Consider the following 17471-nt stretch of genomic DNA (forward strand, 5'->3'; position numbering starts at 1 on the left):
TAACCCCCTGTGTGATGAGATGCGCACCCTCGCGCTGCCCCCTGGCAGGTACCTCTCCAATGTGCTCTGGACATGTGGCTGTTAATGGACATGATAGCAGCCAAAGACAACGGCTGTGGAAGAAGTGGGACTAAGCGGGAGAGGAGCATTTCCAAAGGGACCGCCATGATTGGTGGGATCTGCAAGGACCTGAGTGCTATCATCGTGCAAGGATTGCAGTGTGCGCATGAGTGCACATGGGAGCAGGAGTAGCGGGTTACAGTCAGGGTGTGATCGACAGCTCGAGCAGCGTTGGAGGGGACCCTCAATGGCTACAAAGCACAGTGGTTCCAAAGCCTCCTTTTCAAAGTACAGGCCTGCACAGCGAGCTCCCACCATCTGCTGGCACCATCACAAAGACAGTATACCCAGGATTGGGTGTCTCACTTACTGCTGACACTGTTATACCCGCGTAGCATTACTGGCGATTGTGTTATATGCAGTATGCAGTGATCCTCTGCTGAGGATCACAGGTTGTCCATGCCAGTAGAGTGGCTAAATCAGTATTTTTGTCCATGCCAGTAGGAGTACAGTAACACCGTTGTATCACCTGTATACCGTGTCTGTATTTTCTCACCATCTGACCGTAGGCCACGTGTGGTCAGCTAAGTATCATTAGGGACTCAGGCCCCCGCCTCAGCAAGTTATGCCTGAGAGCTAAAAGTGCCGGGTTCCACATACATTCGTCTCCACATCCTCTGACAAACCCAGCACACTACACTTGAAGAAGAAACCTAGAAGGTTTCATAGGGTCTGCATTATTTTATCTATGAAGAACCATAATCTCGGTCCCTGAATAACCTACAGTGAATTTGTAATAATTAACCTAAAGGAGACGGGACTATGGGACTGAGACCCAAAAACTGCAATTCAAAACTTTTGTCATTATTGAGGGAGACCAATACCATTCGCTTAGAATAGCTGTTCTTCCGATCAGTGAATTATCTGAGTACTGCAGGCTGGTCATTTCATCACATTTATCAGAAGAGGGCGCTGTTATCCCTAATATGGGTTCACTTCAGTTTAAGCCAGGCTTTGCTTTAAAAGCTGTGTAAGGGCTGTAATATAGTGCGCGCGGGTGCGCTACCATGCGCGTGTGCGTCAATGATAATTGCAGGGTATGAGCCTACAGTTGCTAAACTTCAGACATGAGCGCGCGCGGCCGTGAGCGTTGGCACGGCAGATCTGGGAAAATACAAGAAATTTGTATTTTCGCGCTGCGAGCCAATCACAGCGCGGCCTGATGCTGTGACGACAGAGTCACGCCCCCTAGCCACGCGCGCCACCATTTGTGCTATATGAACTAAACGCACATACCACGTGCACCAGCGTGCACTATATAACAAGCCTAATGTGGCAGGCATACATTTTATTATTTATACGGGTCCATGTTAAAATGACAGACGAACATCGTAAAATTGGGATTCAGCGGCGCTAGAATAAAAATATTAGACAATGGTTCATTTGAAATAATGAGTTTAATCACAGCACACAAAAGACAAACACTAAATAGAAAAAGGAAAATGTACATGCAAATCCTCCCCCAAGTACATCTGATGAATGCCGCCAAGTACGAAACGCGTTGGGGTTAATACGTTTGCGTTACCACGCTATCACCTGACAACGCTACCACGAGGATCTGTGGTTTGTCAGTTTGTGCCATTATCCCGTGGGGACTTGGCTTCCTGTGACCCTCGCTGTATTCCGTATCCGGACAGCACGGCGCCACAAAATTAAGTTGCTATGTATCAACTGCATACATACATTACATGCATACGTGTACTTGATGCAACACTGATGTTTCATTATATAGGTTAACTAAATGTATTATATTCACAGTATGGTTATTATAAATATCATTATACTCATAATTTATATATACAGATGCAGCCATGAGTATTAGAACACGTGTACCTGGTAAATTCTGGGAGATTCTGGGTCAGTCTCACAGTAATTGCCTCAACATTTCTGTGAGATTCTTAATGGCCCATCGGATTAACACACAAACTGAATCAAACTGAATGGGACTGCAGGGCCCCCTGCTGTGTTAATCCGATGGGCCATTAAGAATCTCACAGAAATGTTGAGGCAATTACTGTGAGACTGCCCCAGAATCTCCAAGGCAAGAGTTCTAATACTCGTGGCTGCACCTGTACAGGCATACCCCAGAAATAGATAGAGACCATAGAGTGCTGGGCCCCAGGTCCCAGGATCCCAAGAGGCGCAGAGACGTGATCATACGGTTCCATTCATACACCACAAAGGAAGGAATCATGTTCGCGAGCAGGGAAAAGGGAAATATTAATTTCCAAAATGAAATCTCAGAAATGTTCAGTGACTTGTCCAGAGTGACCATCACAAAGAGACGTGAAATGAGGCCACTCACCCAAATGCTAACTGAACACAAGATCCGTTACAGATGGGGGCTCCCCTTCAAACTCATGGCCCAGATCAACGGGAAATACAAATCAATCTCAACAACAGAGGAAATACCCCTATTCCTTAAGTCGCTAGGCTTGCCAGCCCCGGATGAGAGAGAAGAAACATGATGAGCAGAGGACCCTCGGCTCCACAGGCCGTCCAGGGGCATCGGAGCGCTTGGCAAGGCTGAAGAACCCCAAAGAGTTCCATCTCCGGTTGCCAACAGCTGGATGTGATTTACCTAGAGACAGAGGTGGGAAACCTGGATGCACCAATCGGTGTGGAATCAAAGTCGCAGTCAGGGAAAGACTGGTCTATACAATTGAAGACACTACCGCAGCACCCTTCAGGTGGAGGAGAGGAGGAACGAGACAACTACCCTCTCCCGGTATGCGGAGGAGATGAAAAGTACTTGCAGACGGCGGGAGTCGTCGATCCGGAGCGGCGTTCCAGCTCCTGAGGTTTCCAGAACCACTCTTGCACCCCTCTATTTTCTCTCAATATCAATCTCTACCAGTCAAACAAAGCTTACCTAACCTCTCTTCCCTATCCCGCCTCCCCCCTCCTCCTTCTCCCTCCACCCTCCCTCCTCCTTCCCCCCCTTCCCAGGGTTCCCCCCCCCCCCAATCAGCTACCCGTATCATCCTCCATCCTTCCCCCCCTGGCCTTCCCTACCCTCCTTACCTCTCCCCCTTTCCCCCCATTTCCACCTTCTCCCCCCTCCCCCCTCTCTCCCTCCCCCCTCCTGACGATGTATATACTGCAAAACCCAATGTGAGGATAGAAAGCTGTAAAGGATACTTTATCTGTTATCACTGTATCGTCACCGGGTTTATAGGTGTTGCGGCTGAAGCGATGCTGCTTCCACTCCTTTCTCCTTTCACCCCCTTCCTCCTTCCCTCCCTATCCCCCCACCCCACCTACTCCTCCCACCCCTATCCCCCCTCCCTCCCTGCTATACAGAAACATATATAACAGGATAAGATGTAATCAATCTACCTCTTAGCTAAGGATCGCACGGTTAAACACAAAGTAGCCCATATGTGTATAAAGTATACAATTTACGTTATGCAAAGTTCTAAATGATACCTTGCCTGCCAGGACTACAGTATATAGCCTTGCGATACACTATGGATAGAACCGAACCGCTGCTTTCTCATCCCCTCCCCCCTGCCCCTCCCCCCTGCCCCCACCCCGCTGATAAAGAATCAATCCTGATTAAAATGAAGCTGATATAAAAGGATAAGGGGTACCCTATGTTCCTCATCGCTAAAGATCACAAACTAATATAAGGCTGTCTACGTGTGTATAAAGTATAAAATGTACAGTATAGAAAGTTTCAAATGATATCTTGTCTGCTCTCACCCTCCCCCACTCCCACTGCATGAGGTCCTGGGTTCAATCCCCAGCATCTCCACTCTTTTTCTTCTTACAAAAACATTGAAATTACACATTTACAATGCTAACACATCCTCTAACTGTATTTACATAGCAGTCCCCGTAACTGTTTAAGGGGTACGGTAACTGCTGAACACACCATGTATCTGTTATATTTGCTTGTGTAAGAGAAGAGCACAACTTGTTGGCAAGATGGTGACTCATTTCAGAAAAAACATATCTTAGAAAAGAAGTAAAATTGCACAGTAACTAGTTGTTTGCTTTGGTCTGAACCCTACTGTAAAATGTCTGAAAGGTTAGCTTCAGCAGACTCTCTGGAACTACACTTTCATAGTTATAGGGTCTTCTATGACTAGTCATCTTATCAGGATCAATGTACAGAAGGACTTATTTGCCTTGATTATGTGAAGCAACCAACTGAATACAAAGCATCACACTATTAGGTTCACACTTACAGTTGAGAATCAACAAATACACTTTTTAGACTTCGTGTTTAAAGGGGATAACACCGTACAAACTGATAAATACATAAAAGCTACTGATTGTAACAACCTTCAATAGTTCTCCAGAATTGGTGAACAATTTCCCCTTGAGTCATCGTCTGCAATTAAATAGGATTGCAAGTGAACCCAGGAATATTGGAAGACATCTAACAGAAATGGCTGGTACAATTGCTGCTAGAGGGTATTTTGATAACATTTTATACCAACTATAGAAAAGGTTAATACACTGATATCCCCTTATTCTATCGCAGCAAATAAGATTAGAAACAGTGTATTAATACAGTGGAAGACATTGAATAGCGATCCTAAGTTCAAAATAATTTTTTGGACCCATCACTTTTTTTCTATAAAAATATATGTAACCCATGTCCCCCCCCCTCACAGACACAGATGCCATATCTAGGGTGTAGTGAGGGCTGGCTACGTGTATGTTGGTGGTGCATACCTGCCGGTAACAGGGGGGAATGAGTCTCCCGCGGTGATGTCGGGGATACAGGACCAGGCTTCTGGGGTATATGCCTCCATCTTTTCCTTAGCAACGGTGCAGCGCCTCCATCCTCTATAACTTCCCAGAATGTGGGGTAGGGCCCTTATAGAGGAATGACCCTGGTCCCAGGGTGAATGCTCCAGAACACACACACAGTCTGAGGTAAAACCGCAATGTCTCTTTATTGTCTCTGATCCCAGCAGCAGCACACAGTAGCAGCAGTTCAGATACAGCAGCAAGTCCTGTGCAACAGGCTTTCAAATGTATTGGTATTCCTCCTCTCCTTCCCTCCAGTAATGTCTCCAGACAGGATGGTCTGGATGGGGCCTCAATACCTCTGCCTCCACCTCCACCAGGGTAGGCCCTGTGGGTGAGGCTAGATCTCCTTCCCCTCACCACCTTAGCAGGGTGAGGGCATTGGTCCACCTCTATATAGGTCTGTCCTTATCTCCTCTCGGTCCTACAACACTTCAGACCGCACACTCTCCTCAGCTCCCATCTGATGCTCCCAGACTGACCAGCTACCCGCGCAGCTGTCACAGGGTCATCTCTCCTTTCTCTGGTTCAGCAGACACACTGCTCTCCAGAGACTCCAAACTCTCACAGGCCTGACAGACAAGACTCAACTCCATGCAGAACTGACTCAACTCCAGGCAGAACTGACTGACACACACACACAGGACAGCCCACTAAATAGACTCAGCCCCGCCCCCTATGATGTCAGCAGGACCTCCCCTCTGTCTAGCCTGCACAGAGCTCAGGGGCCTGCCTCCACCACAGAGGCGGGGCTTGGTGAGGGGGGAAAACCTATGGTCACTACTGGCGCCTGCCCTTACGAGGGCTTACTCCAGTAGTAGAAGGATAAGTAGCCCGTTCTGTTTACAGGGGGCTACACTCTCCCTCTGGTGGAATCCAATGGTCCCCACTTGGACTTACTTTTAGCAGAACCATCCTGCGTAGACAAACCTGGGAAAACAAACACAGTGCAAGACAGGTTATCTCTTGAGCCAACCACCAGGTGGCGTAACAGTAACAGTAGCCGGGTACTCCCAACGGGTAGAACCAACTAGGAATAATGCTTTGGGTTAGGCTTCCGCACTTTTTTTCCATTATGATCAGTTATGGTCACGTCAAACGACTGTACCGACCCAGACTCTGGCCGATAGATCACACTGTGCATGTATATGCACCGTCCTATACTCTAGATGCGGACCACCTCACTAATCTTGTCCTCATTATGGTAACCCGCCTTACCAAACTTGGTTCTTAAGTATTCTTGCATGGCTTCTCGGAGCCAAGTGTCCCTATTCTCCTCAATTTCTCTCATAATAGGTTCAGGCACATAAGGGTATTCATACCCATGGGACTGCCTTTACCTAGCCACTATGGCTCTGTCTGCTCTGCTCAACTTCGTGAGTTTCTTATGGCGACCCGCCCTGCTTAGCAGTACCCAGAACTCTGGTTCTGTAGGGGCAATATCATCATACAAAATACTGGGGCCCTTGATCTTCTGCTCTATCTCCCGGTACCTGTGTTCTACTTCGTCCGCCACCTCCTGGGGAGTATAGGCACCTTCCGCCCACCAATGATCAACTATGTTGTTACGGATGAGTAAGAACCTGGTGCGGTCCATACCTGCGTGGTACGCAGTAAATAAGGGGGCCCACCACTTGTCACGGTGCTCGTACTCTGATAAGGGGCTAGTGGTCTCTATCTCGGACTCTGCTTGGGATGAGACACCGGACGTCCCTGCCTCTGTAGAGCGCGAGCAATCTATCCTCCCTTTGGCGTTGAAATACCTTGTAGGGTTCATCTTGTGAACCACTTCACTCACAGGCCCAGCCTCTGCTGTAGTGTGAGACCCTCTGGGCCTCCCTCTAGCTGCAGGAGAAAAAGGCACAGGGTTAGGCACACGTATTACATTAGCATATGGTATTTCCCCATCAGACCCTCATCGCTCAATTCCCAATCCCGCACATCTCTGGAATATTTAGGGTACTTGCTCAATTTATCCCCGCTAGGTCCCGGTGACAACACTCGTGACGGGGCAGGAGCAGTGGCCGGGGCGATGGAGCTAGGGGTTGGGGCTGGGGCAATGTTCAAGTTAGTGTACAGTAAGCGGGTAATACTGCGACCAGTGGGCGCTTTCTTGGTTGCTCTCTCTGCGTGCTTCGTGCTCCTCTGGATGGGCCTTGGCTTTTTAGTGTGGCCATTGCAGCTGTCATGGCTGCTATCCGTGGGGAGAACAGTGCTCTCGGGCCTCTCTTTCAGTCGGACCCGGAAATGATGTCATCGCCGGTGCCCGCAGAATCTCCACCCGCTCCGTGGTCACGCACCGGAAGTGCGTCGAAAACTGGAAGGGGCGGTGGTGGATCATCCGGTCCGCGGATGGGTAAGTAGGCCGCAAGCCTCTCCTTCTCGTCCTCTGCAGGTGCCGTCTTCGCCTAGCGGTAGTAAGGGGGTGGTGGAGTCTCCTTACCGCTCTGCTGCAGGCTGATGTACTCGGGGTCCTCCGGAGTCGTCCCGGACGCCATCTCCGCCGCACTGGGAGTCACCACGGCCGTGGGACTGCTACGGGCCTCAGGCCGCACCAGCGCTCGCCGTCGGAAAGTGTCCGGACTCATCTGCCCCTCTCTGGTAAGTGGACCGCCATCTTTGTTACAGCTGGGGTGGTTCGCTGCTAGGTGCATCGCCACCGATGGGACGCCAACGTCTTCCTCCGACGATATTACGATCGGATCCTCCGCAAGGGATCACCGGGTTCTTGGGCGATATCGCCAGTGGGTAGTGGCATGAAACGAGCTCGCTCCGGTACCTCCACTGCGGTCGTGCTCTCCTCCGCCGCTGGTTCTCTCGGCTCTGTAGCTTGCTGTGCCTTGGTTCTTACCGCATGGGTGAAGCGGGGAACTAGGGCAGCCTTGTCTTTCGTCTCCGCCACCTCCGTTAGTGTTCCCGGAGAGGCACCCCGCGGGGTCTCGATCAGAGGCCATGGCTCGTTAGGCCACAGGTAGTACGTGCTGCATTGAGGGCATCGTGCCTTAGTGCTGGGGACCGCTCCGGGTATCCCGCAGTGGACGCACAGGCACCGGAGGTATTCGTGGCCCTCAACCTCCACTACCAGTAAGCCTCCTGGTAGCTGGTAAATCGTGGTGCTCAGTTCGGCCATATTTAGCTCAGGGGTGGAACAGTTCAATTGTTCAGCTCTGCTCTCTGTTAATGTTAGACAGAAATGAAGCTCCTCGCTCTAACTTCCTGTCCCTCCCTTCGCTGGGGAAGGCTCTCCTGATTGGCTCTCCTTGTGCCCCCTCCCTCTGGTGGAAACAAGAGGCGGGGCACTCCTTCTTTCAGTGTGACGTGGCCTGGTTTGTTGGCCAGTCACAGCACAGGTGGGTGGGCTTTCGGCTTTCGCGCCGCTCCTCTTGCAGGGGATCTGGGTTTGGTGCCAAACCCCTGCACATCTCCTGCCACAATCCTCGCACAGTCTCTTTGCACGATTCACGTGCGCGCTCCAGGACTGGCGGGAATCGCCATTTTAGTTTGGCTGCTAACTGCTGGGCCGTGGATGGCGCATTTGTCGCCATTTTGGATTCTTTCTTGCTCCGCGGAGCACATGTAGTGACGGCCGCCATCTTTGATGAGCCCACCAATTGTATTTATGCACTATTCTCAGTGTCTAGTGCAAAACTCGTTCCTAGACACTGACTGACCTTCACTTGCTCACTGAACACTCTCTGCATGCTTTCTGATGCTATTCTGACTGTTGCCCACTGATATGATGTATGGCATACCCCAGGCTAGGCAGAACTCCTTCTCTATGCACTGTACTCGGTGACTGTTCCTGCAAGTACTCTGTGGTGCATTTTATGTGGGTGCTAGCTAGTGTACCGGGCATCTCCCTAAGTACGGGCGTCCCTACTTTTGGCCACTCATAGTGTGGGCCCTGGGCCATGGTCCCTGGACAAGTTAACAGGCTAACCCCCCCAGTTGCCTCACACTACCTGCCTCGAGGGACTAGAACAGCTATAGCTTGGCACCCATCTTACGACACCCTCTTAGGGCACCCAGGGTGTACTGTGCAGGAGTCCACGCTCCCCTGACTAACCCTGGTATGACATGCCCTACTTTCTCCAGCACTTGCACGGAAAGTGCACTTCACTCCTCCCGTTCTGCTTCACTGAAAGCCTGTCCTGTTTGGGATCTCAGCAGCGCCTCCAAATAAAACCCATGTTCTCCCCCCCCCCAGACACAGATGCCATATCTAGGGTGTAATGAGGGCTGGCTACATGTATGTTAGTGGTGCATACCTGCCGGTAACAGGAGGGCCTGAGTCTCCCGCGGTGATGTCGGGGATACAGGACCAGGCTTCTGGGGTATATGCCTCCATCTTTTCCTTAGCAACGGTGCAGCGCCTCCATCCTCTATAACTTCCCAGAATGTGGGGTAGGACCCTTATAGAGAAATAACCCTGGTCCCAGGGTGAATGCTCCAGAACACACACACAGTCGGATGTAAAACCGCAATGTCTCTTTATTGTCTCTTATCACAGCAGCAGCACATAGTAGAAGCAGTTCAGATACAGCAGCAAGTCCTGTGCAGCAGGCTTTCAAATGTATTGGTATTCCTCCTCTCCTTCCCTCCAGTAATGTCTCCAGACAGGATGGTCTGGATGGGGCCTCAATACCCCTGCCTCCACCTCCACCAGGGTAGGCCCTGTGGGTGAGGATAGATCTCCTTCCCCTCACCCCCTGAGCAGGGTGAGGGCATTGGTCCACCTCTATATAGGTCTGTCCTTATCTCCTCTCAGTCCTACAACACTTCAGACCGGACACTCTCCTCAGCTCCCATCTGATGCTCCCAGACTGACCAGCTACCCGCGCATCTGTCACAGGGTCATCTCTCCTTTCTCTGGTTCAGCAGACACACTGCTCTCCAGAGACTCCAAACTCTCACAGGCCTGACAGACAAGACTCAACTCCATGCAGAACTGACTCAACTCCAGGCAGAACTGACTGACACACACACACACAGGACAGCCCACTAAATAGACTAGGCCCCACCCCCTATGATGTCAGCAGGACCTCCCCTCTGTCTATCCTGCACAGAGCTCAGGAGCCTGCCTCCACCACAGAGGCGGGGCTTGGTGAGGGGGGAAAACCCATGGTCACTACTGGCGCCTGCCCTTACCAGGGTTTACTCCAGTAGAAGAAAGATAAGTAGCCCGTTCTGTTTACAGGGGGCTACATATATATGGTTTATTTGGATATGTTCTGTGTTACTATAGTTGCTCACAGTTATATTTTAATGTTTTTGATTGTCTCCCTGGACCTACTAAATGTTTCACCATTGTACACTTTTGGGGATTCATCACATCTATTTTTGTTTAATTAGATGTCATGTCCTATTTGTCTGCTTGTCACTGAGATGTACTCCAGGATGGTGCTATGAAAGTTCTGTGTTGTTGGACATTGGACATACCTTTTTCAAAATTTCTTCCAACCAATCATTGCTAGTATCATTTCCAACCCATTACACACAAAACAGGGGTTCGTTTCCCAGACAGGGAGGTCATTAAATGTTATTTTTAAAATGATTAAATAGTATAACTCTCTTATTTGAGCTGCCACCAAAACGTTTTACCAAAACATTTTACCTAAAGAAGGGGATGTAGCTCAGTGGTAGAGCGCATGCTTCGCATGTATGAGGTCCTGGGTTCAATCCCCAGCATCTCCACTCTTTTTCTTCTTACAAAAACATTGAAATTACACATTTACAATGCTAACACATCCTCTAACTGTATTTACATAGCAGTCCCCGTAACTGTTTACGGGGTATGGTAACTGCTGAACACACCATGTATCTGTTATATTTGCTTGTGTAAGAGAAGAGCACAACTTGTTGGCAAGATGGTGACTCATTTGAGAAAAACGTATCTTAGAAAAGAAGTACAATTGCAAAATAACTAGTTGTTTGCTTTGGTCTGAACCCTACTGTAAAATGTCTGAAAGGTTAGCTTCAGCAGACTCTCTGGAACTACCTTTTCATAGTTATAGGGTCTTCTATGACTAGTCATCTTATCAGGATCAATGTACAGAAGGACTTATTTGCCTTGATTTTGTGAACCAACCAACTGAATACAAAGCATCACACTATAAGGTTCACACTTACAGTTGAGAATCAACAAATACCCTTTTTAGACTTTGATTTAAATTGGATAACACCGTACAAACTGATAAATACATAAAATCTACTGATTGTAACAACCTTCAATAGTTCTCCAGAATTGGTGAACAATTTCCCCTTGAGTCATCGTCTGCAATTAAAGAGGATTGCAAGTGAACCCAGGAATATTGGAAGACATCTAACAGAAATTGCTGGTACAATTGCTGCTAGAGAGTATTTTGATACCATTTTATACCAACTATAGAAAAGGTTAATACACTTGATTTTCCCTTATTCTATCGCATCAAATAAGATTAGACAGTGTATTAATACAGTGGAAGAAATTGAATAGCGATCCTAAGTTCAAAATTATTTCTAAGAACCCATCACTTTTTTCTATAAAAATATATATGGTTTGTTTGGTTATGTTCTGTGTTACTATAGTTGCTCACAGTTTTATTTTGAGGTTTTTTCATTGTCTCCGTGGACCTACTAAATGTTTCACCATTATACACTTTCCGGGATTCATCACGTCTATTTTTGTTTAATTAGATGTCATGTCCTATTTGCATGCTTGTCACTGAGATGTACTCCAGGATTGTGCTATGAAAATTCTGTGTTGTTGGACATTGGACATAACTTTTTCAAAATTTCTTCCAACCAATCATTGCTAGTATAATTTCCAACCCATCACACACAAAACAGGGGTTCATTTCCCAGATAGGGAGGTCATTAAATGTTATTTTTAAAATGACTAAATAGAATAACTCTCTTATTTGGGCTGCCACCAAAACGTTATTTGGGCTGCCACCAAAACGTTTTACCAAAACAATTTACCTAAAGAAGGGGATGTAGCTCAGTGGTAGAGCGCTTGCTTTGCATGTATGAGGTCCTGGGTTCAATCCCCAGCATCTCCACTCTTTTTCTTCTTACAAAAACATTGAAATTACACATTTACAATGCTAACACATCCTCTAACTGTATTTACATAGCAGTCCCAGTAACTGTTTAAGGGGTACGGTAACTGCTAAAGACAACATGCTTCTGTTATATTTGCTTGTGTAAGAGAAGAGCACAACTTGTTGGCAAGATGGTGACTCATTTGAGAAAAACATATCTTAGAAAAGAAGTACAATTGCACAGTAACTAGTTGTTTGCTTTGGTCTGAACCCTACTGTAAAATGTCTGAAAGGTTAGCTTCAGCAGACTCTCTGGAACTACACTTTCATAGTTATAGGGTCTTCTATGACTAGTCATCTTATCAGGATCAATGTACAGAAGGACTTATTTGCCTTGATTTTGTGAACCAACCAACTGAATATAAAGCATCACACTATTAGGTTCACACTTACAGTTGAGAATCAACAAATACCCTTTTTAGACTTTGATTTAAAGTGGATAACACCGTACAAACTGATAAATACATAAAAGCTACTGATTGTAACAACCTTCAATAGTTCTCCAGAATTGGTGAACAATTTCCCCTTGAGTCATCGTCTGCAATTAAAGAGGATTGCAAGTGAACCCAGGAATATTGGAAGACATCTAACAGAAATTGCTGGTACAATTGCTGCTAGAGAGTATTTTGATACCATTTTATACCAACTATAGAAAAGGTTAATACACTTGATTTTCCCTTATTCTATCGCATCAAATAAGATTAGAAACAGTGTATTAATACAGTGGATGAAATTGAATAGCGATCCTAAATTCAAAATTATTTCTAAGAACCCATCACTTTTTTCTATAAAAATATATATGGTTTGTTTGGTTATGTTCTGTGTTACTATAGTTGCTCACAGTTATATTTTGATGTTTTTTCATTGTCTCCGTGGACCTACTAAATGTTTCACCATTATACACTTTCGGGGATTCATCACGTCTATTTTTGTTTAATTAGATGTCATGTCCTATTTGTATGCTTGTCACTGAGATATACTCCAGGATTGTGCTATGCAAATTCTGTGTTGTTGGACATTGGACATACCTTTTTCAAAATTTCTTCCAACCAATCATTGCTAGTATAATTTCCAACCCATCACACACAAAACAGGGGTTCATTTCCCAGACAGGGAGGTCATTAAATGTTATTTTTAAAATGACTAAATAGTATAACTCTCTTATTTGGGCTGCCACCAAAACGTTTTACCAAAACGTTTTACCAAAACGTTTTACCTAAAGAAGGGGATGTAGCTCAGTGGTAGAGCGCATGCTTTGCATGTATGAGGTCCTGGGTTCAATCCCCAGCATCTCCACTCTTTTTTTTCTTACAAAAACATTGAAATTACACATTTACAATGCTAACACATCCTCTAACTGTATTTACATAGCTGTCCCCGTAACTGTTTAAGGGGTACGGTAACTGCTGAACACACCATGTATCTGTTATATTTGCTTGTGTAAGAGAAGAGCACAACTTGTTGGCAAGATGGTGACTCATTTCAGAAAAAACATATCTTAGAAAAGAAGTACAATTGCACAGTAACTAGTTGTTTGCTTTGGTCTGAACCCTACTGTAAAATGTCTGAAAGGTTAGCTTCAGCAGACTCTCTGGAACTACACTTTCATAGTTATAGGGTCTTCTATGACTAGTCATCTTATCAGGATCAATGTACAGAATGACTTATCTGCCTTGATTTTGTGAACCAACCAACTGAATACAAAGCATCACACTATTAGGCTCACACTTACAGTTGAGAATCAACAAATACCCTTTTTAGACTTTGATTTAAAGTGGATAACACCGTACAAACTGATAAATACATAAAAGCTACTGATTGTAACAACCTTCAATAGTTCTCCAGAATTGGTGAACAATTTCCCCTTGAGTCATCGTCTGCAATTAAAGAGGATTGCAAGTGAACCCAGGAATATTGGAAGACATCTAACAGAAATTGCTGGTACAATTGCTGCTAGAGAGTATTTTGATACCATTTTATACCAACTATAGAAAAGGTTAATACACTTGATTTTCCCTTATTCTATCGCATCAAATAAGATTAGACAGTGTATTAATACAGTGGAAGAAATTGAATAGCGATCCTAAGTTCAAAATTATTTCTAAGAACCCATCACTTTTTTCTATAAAAATATATATGGTTTGTTTGGTTGTGTTCTGTGTTACTATAGTTGCTCACAGTTTTATTTTGAGGTTTTTTCATTGTCTCCGTGGACCTACTAAATGTTTCACCATTATACACTTTCCGGGATTCATCACGTCTATTTTTGTTTAATTAGATGTCATGTCCTATTTGCATGCTTGTCACTGAGATGTACTCCAGGATTGTGCTATGAAAATTCTGTGTTGTTGGACATTGGACATACCTTTTTCAAAATTTCTTCCAACCAATCATTGCTAGTATAATTTCCAACCCATCACACACAAAACAGGGGTTCATTTCCCAGATAGGGAGGTCATTAAATGTTATTTTTAAAATGACTAAATAGTATAACTCTCTTATTTGGGCTGCCACCAAAACGTTATTTGGGCTGCCACCAAAACGCTTTACCAAAACAATTTACCTAAAGAAGGGGGTGTAGCTCAGTGGTAGAGCGCTTGCTTTGCATGTATGAGGTCCTGGGTTCAATCCCCAGCATCTCCACTCTTTTTCTTCTTACGAAAACATTGAAATTACACATTTACAATGCTAACACATCCTCTAACTGTATTTACATAGCAGTCCCAGTAACTGTTTAAGGGGTACGGTAACTGCTGAACACACCATGTATCTGTTATATTTGCTTGTGTAAGAGAAGAGCACAACTTGTTGGCAAGATGGTGACTCATTTCAGAAAAAACATATCTTAGAAAAGAAGTACAATTGCACAGTAACTAGTTGTTTGCTTTGGTCTGAACCCTACTGTAAAATGTCTGAAAGGTTAGCTTCAGCAGACTCTCTGGAACTACACTTTCATAGTTATAGGGTCTTCTATGACTAGTCATCTTATCAGGATCAATGTACAGAATGACTTATCTGCCTTGATTTTGTGAACCAACCAACTGAATACAAAGCATCACACTATTAGGCTCACACTTACAGTTGAGAATCAACAAATACCCTTTTTAGACTTTGATTTAAAGTGGATAACACCGTACAAACTGATAAATACATAAAAGCTACTGATTGTAACAACCTTCAATAGTTCTCCAGAATTGGTGAACAATTTCCCCTTGAGTCATCGTCTGCAATTAAAGAGGATTGCAAGTGAACCCAGGAATATTGGAAGACATCTAACAGAAATTGCTGGTACAATTGCTGCTAGAGAGTATTTTGATACCATTTTATACCAACTATAGAAAAGGTTAATACACTTGATTTTCCCTTATTCTATCGCATCAAATAAGATTAGAAACAGTGTATTAATACAGTGGAAGAAATTGAATAGCGATCCTAAGTTCAAAATTATTTCTAAGAACCCATCACTTTTTTCTATAAAAATATATATGGTTTGTTTGGTTATGTTCTGTGTTACTATAGTTGCTCACAGTTTTATTTTGAGGTTTTTTCATTGTCTCCGTGGACCTACTAAATGTTTCACCATTATACACTTTCCGGGATTCATCACGTCTATTTTTGTTTAATTAGATGTCATGTCCTATTTGCATGCTTGTCACTGAGATGTACTCCAGGATTGTGCTATGAAAATTCTGTGTTGTTGGACATTGGACATACCTTTTTCAAAATTTCTTCCAACCAATCATTGCTAGTATAATTTCCAACCCATCACACACAAAACAGGGGTTCATTTCCCAGATAGGGAGGTCATTAAATGTTTTTTTTTAAATGACTAAATAGTATAACTCTCTTATTTGGGCTGCCACCAAAACGTTTTACCAAAACATTTTACCTAAAGAAGGGGATGTAGCTCAGTGGTAGAGCGCTTGCTTCGCATGTATGAGGTCCTGGGTTCAATCCCCAGCATCTCCACTCTTTTTCTTCTTACAAAAACATTGAAATTACACATTTACAATGCTAACACATCCTCTAACTGTATTTACATAGCAGTCCCAGTAACTGTTTAAGGGGTACGGTAACTGCTAAAGACAACATGCTTCTGTTATATTTGCTTGTGTAAGAGAAGAGCACAACTTGTTGGCAAGATGGTGACTCATTTGAGAAAAACATATCTTAGAAAAGAAGTACAATTGCACAGTAACTAGTTATTTGCTTTGGTCTGAACCCTACTGTAAAATGTCTGAAAGGTTAGCTTCAGCAGACTCTCTGGAACTACACTTTCATAGTTATAGGGTCTTCTATGACTAGTCATCTTATCAGGATCAATGTACAGAAGGACTTATTTGCCTTGATTTTGTGAACCAACCAACTGAATATAAAGCATCACACTATTAGGTTCACACTTACAGTTGAGAATCAACAAATACCCTTTTTAGACTTTGATTTAAAGTGGATAACACCGTACAAACTGATAAATACATAAAAGCTACTGATTGTAACAACCTTCAATAGTTCTCCAGAATTGGTGAACAATTTCCCCTTGAGTCATCGTCTGCAATTAAAGAGGATTGCAAGTGAACCCAGGAATATTGGAAGACATCTAACAGAAATTGCTGGTACAATTGCTGCTAGAGAGTATTTTGATACCATTTTATACCAACTATAGAAAAGGTTAATACACTTGATTTTCCCTTATTCTATCGCATCAAATAAGATTAGACAGTGTATTAATACAGTGGAAGAAATTGAATAGCGATCCTAAGTTCAAAATTATTTCTAAGAACCCATCACTTTTTTCTATAAAAATATATATGGTTTGTTTGGTTATGTTCTGTGTTACTATAGTTGCTCACAGTTTTATTTTGAGGTTTTTTCATTGTCTCCGTGGACCTACTAAATGTTTCACTATTATACACTTTCCGGGATTCATCACGTCTATTTTTGTTTAATTAGATGTCATGTCCTATTTGCATGCTTGTCACTGAGATGTACTCCAGGATTGTGCTATGAAAATTCTGTGTTGTTGGACATTGGACATACCTTTTTCAAAATTTCTTCCAACCAATCATTGCTAGTATAATTTCCAACCCATCACACACAAAACAGGGGTTCATTTCCCAGATAGGGAGGTCATTAAATGTTTTTTTTAAAATGACTAAATAGTATAACTCTCTTATTTGGGCTGCCACCAAAACGTTTTACCAAAACATTTTACCTAAAGAAGGGGATGTAGCTCAGTGGTAGAGCGCTTGCTTCGCATGTATGAGGTCCTGGGTTCAATCCCCAGCATCTCCACTCTTTTTCTTCTTACAAAAACATTGAAATTACACATTTACAATGCTAACACATCCTCTAACTGTATTTACATAGCAGTCCCAGTAACTGTTTAAGGGGTACGGTAACTGCTAAAGACAACATGCTTCTGTTATATTTGCTTGTGTAAGAGAAGAGCACAACTTGTTGGCAAGATGGTGACTCATTTGAGAAAAACATATCTTAGAAAAGAAG

General features: G+C 44.3%; 6 non-coding genes across 6 annotated transcripts; all 6 read left to right on the plus strand.

Moving 5' to 3' along the window:
- The first annotated feature begins 10506 nt into the window (after window positions 1-10506).
- TRNAA-CGC (transfer RNA alanine (anticodon CGC)) lies at window positions 10507-10578 on the plus strand. Its single transcript has one exon. It is a non-coding gene; the product is annotated as a tRNA-Ala (tRNA).
- A 1274-nt stretch (window positions 10579-11852) lies between these two features.
- Window positions 11853-11924, plus strand: TRNAA-UGC (transfer RNA alanine (anticodon UGC)). The gene has a single exon. It is a non-coding gene; the product is annotated as a tRNA-Ala (tRNA).
- Window positions 11925-13190: 1266 nt separating this feature from the next.
- On the plus strand, window positions 13191-13262 carry TRNAA-UGC (transfer RNA alanine (anticodon UGC)). The gene has a single exon. It is a non-coding gene; the product is annotated as a tRNA-Ala (tRNA).
- Window positions 13263-14537: 1275 nt separating this feature from the next.
- Window positions 14538-14609, plus strand: TRNAA-UGC (transfer RNA alanine (anticodon UGC)). Its single transcript has one exon. It is a non-coding gene; the product is annotated as a tRNA-Ala (tRNA).
- Window positions 14610-15863: 1254 nt separating this feature from the next.
- Window positions 15864-15935, plus strand: TRNAA-CGC (transfer RNA alanine (anticodon CGC)). The gene has a single exon. It is a non-coding gene; the product is annotated as a tRNA-Ala (tRNA).
- A 1251-nt stretch (window positions 15936-17186) lies between these two features.
- On the plus strand, window positions 17187-17258 carry TRNAA-CGC (transfer RNA alanine (anticodon CGC)). The gene has a single exon. It is a non-coding gene; the product is annotated as a tRNA-Ala (tRNA).
- Window positions 17259-17471: the final 213 nt, after the last annotated feature.

This window comes from Ascaphus truei, chromosome 19, assembly GCF_040206685.1.
Source record: "Ascaphus truei isolate aAscTru1 chromosome 19, aAscTru1.hap1, whole genome shotgun sequence".
Taxonomy (NCBI): Eukaryota; Metazoa; Chordata; class Amphibia; order Anura; family Ascaphidae; genus Ascaphus; species Ascaphus truei.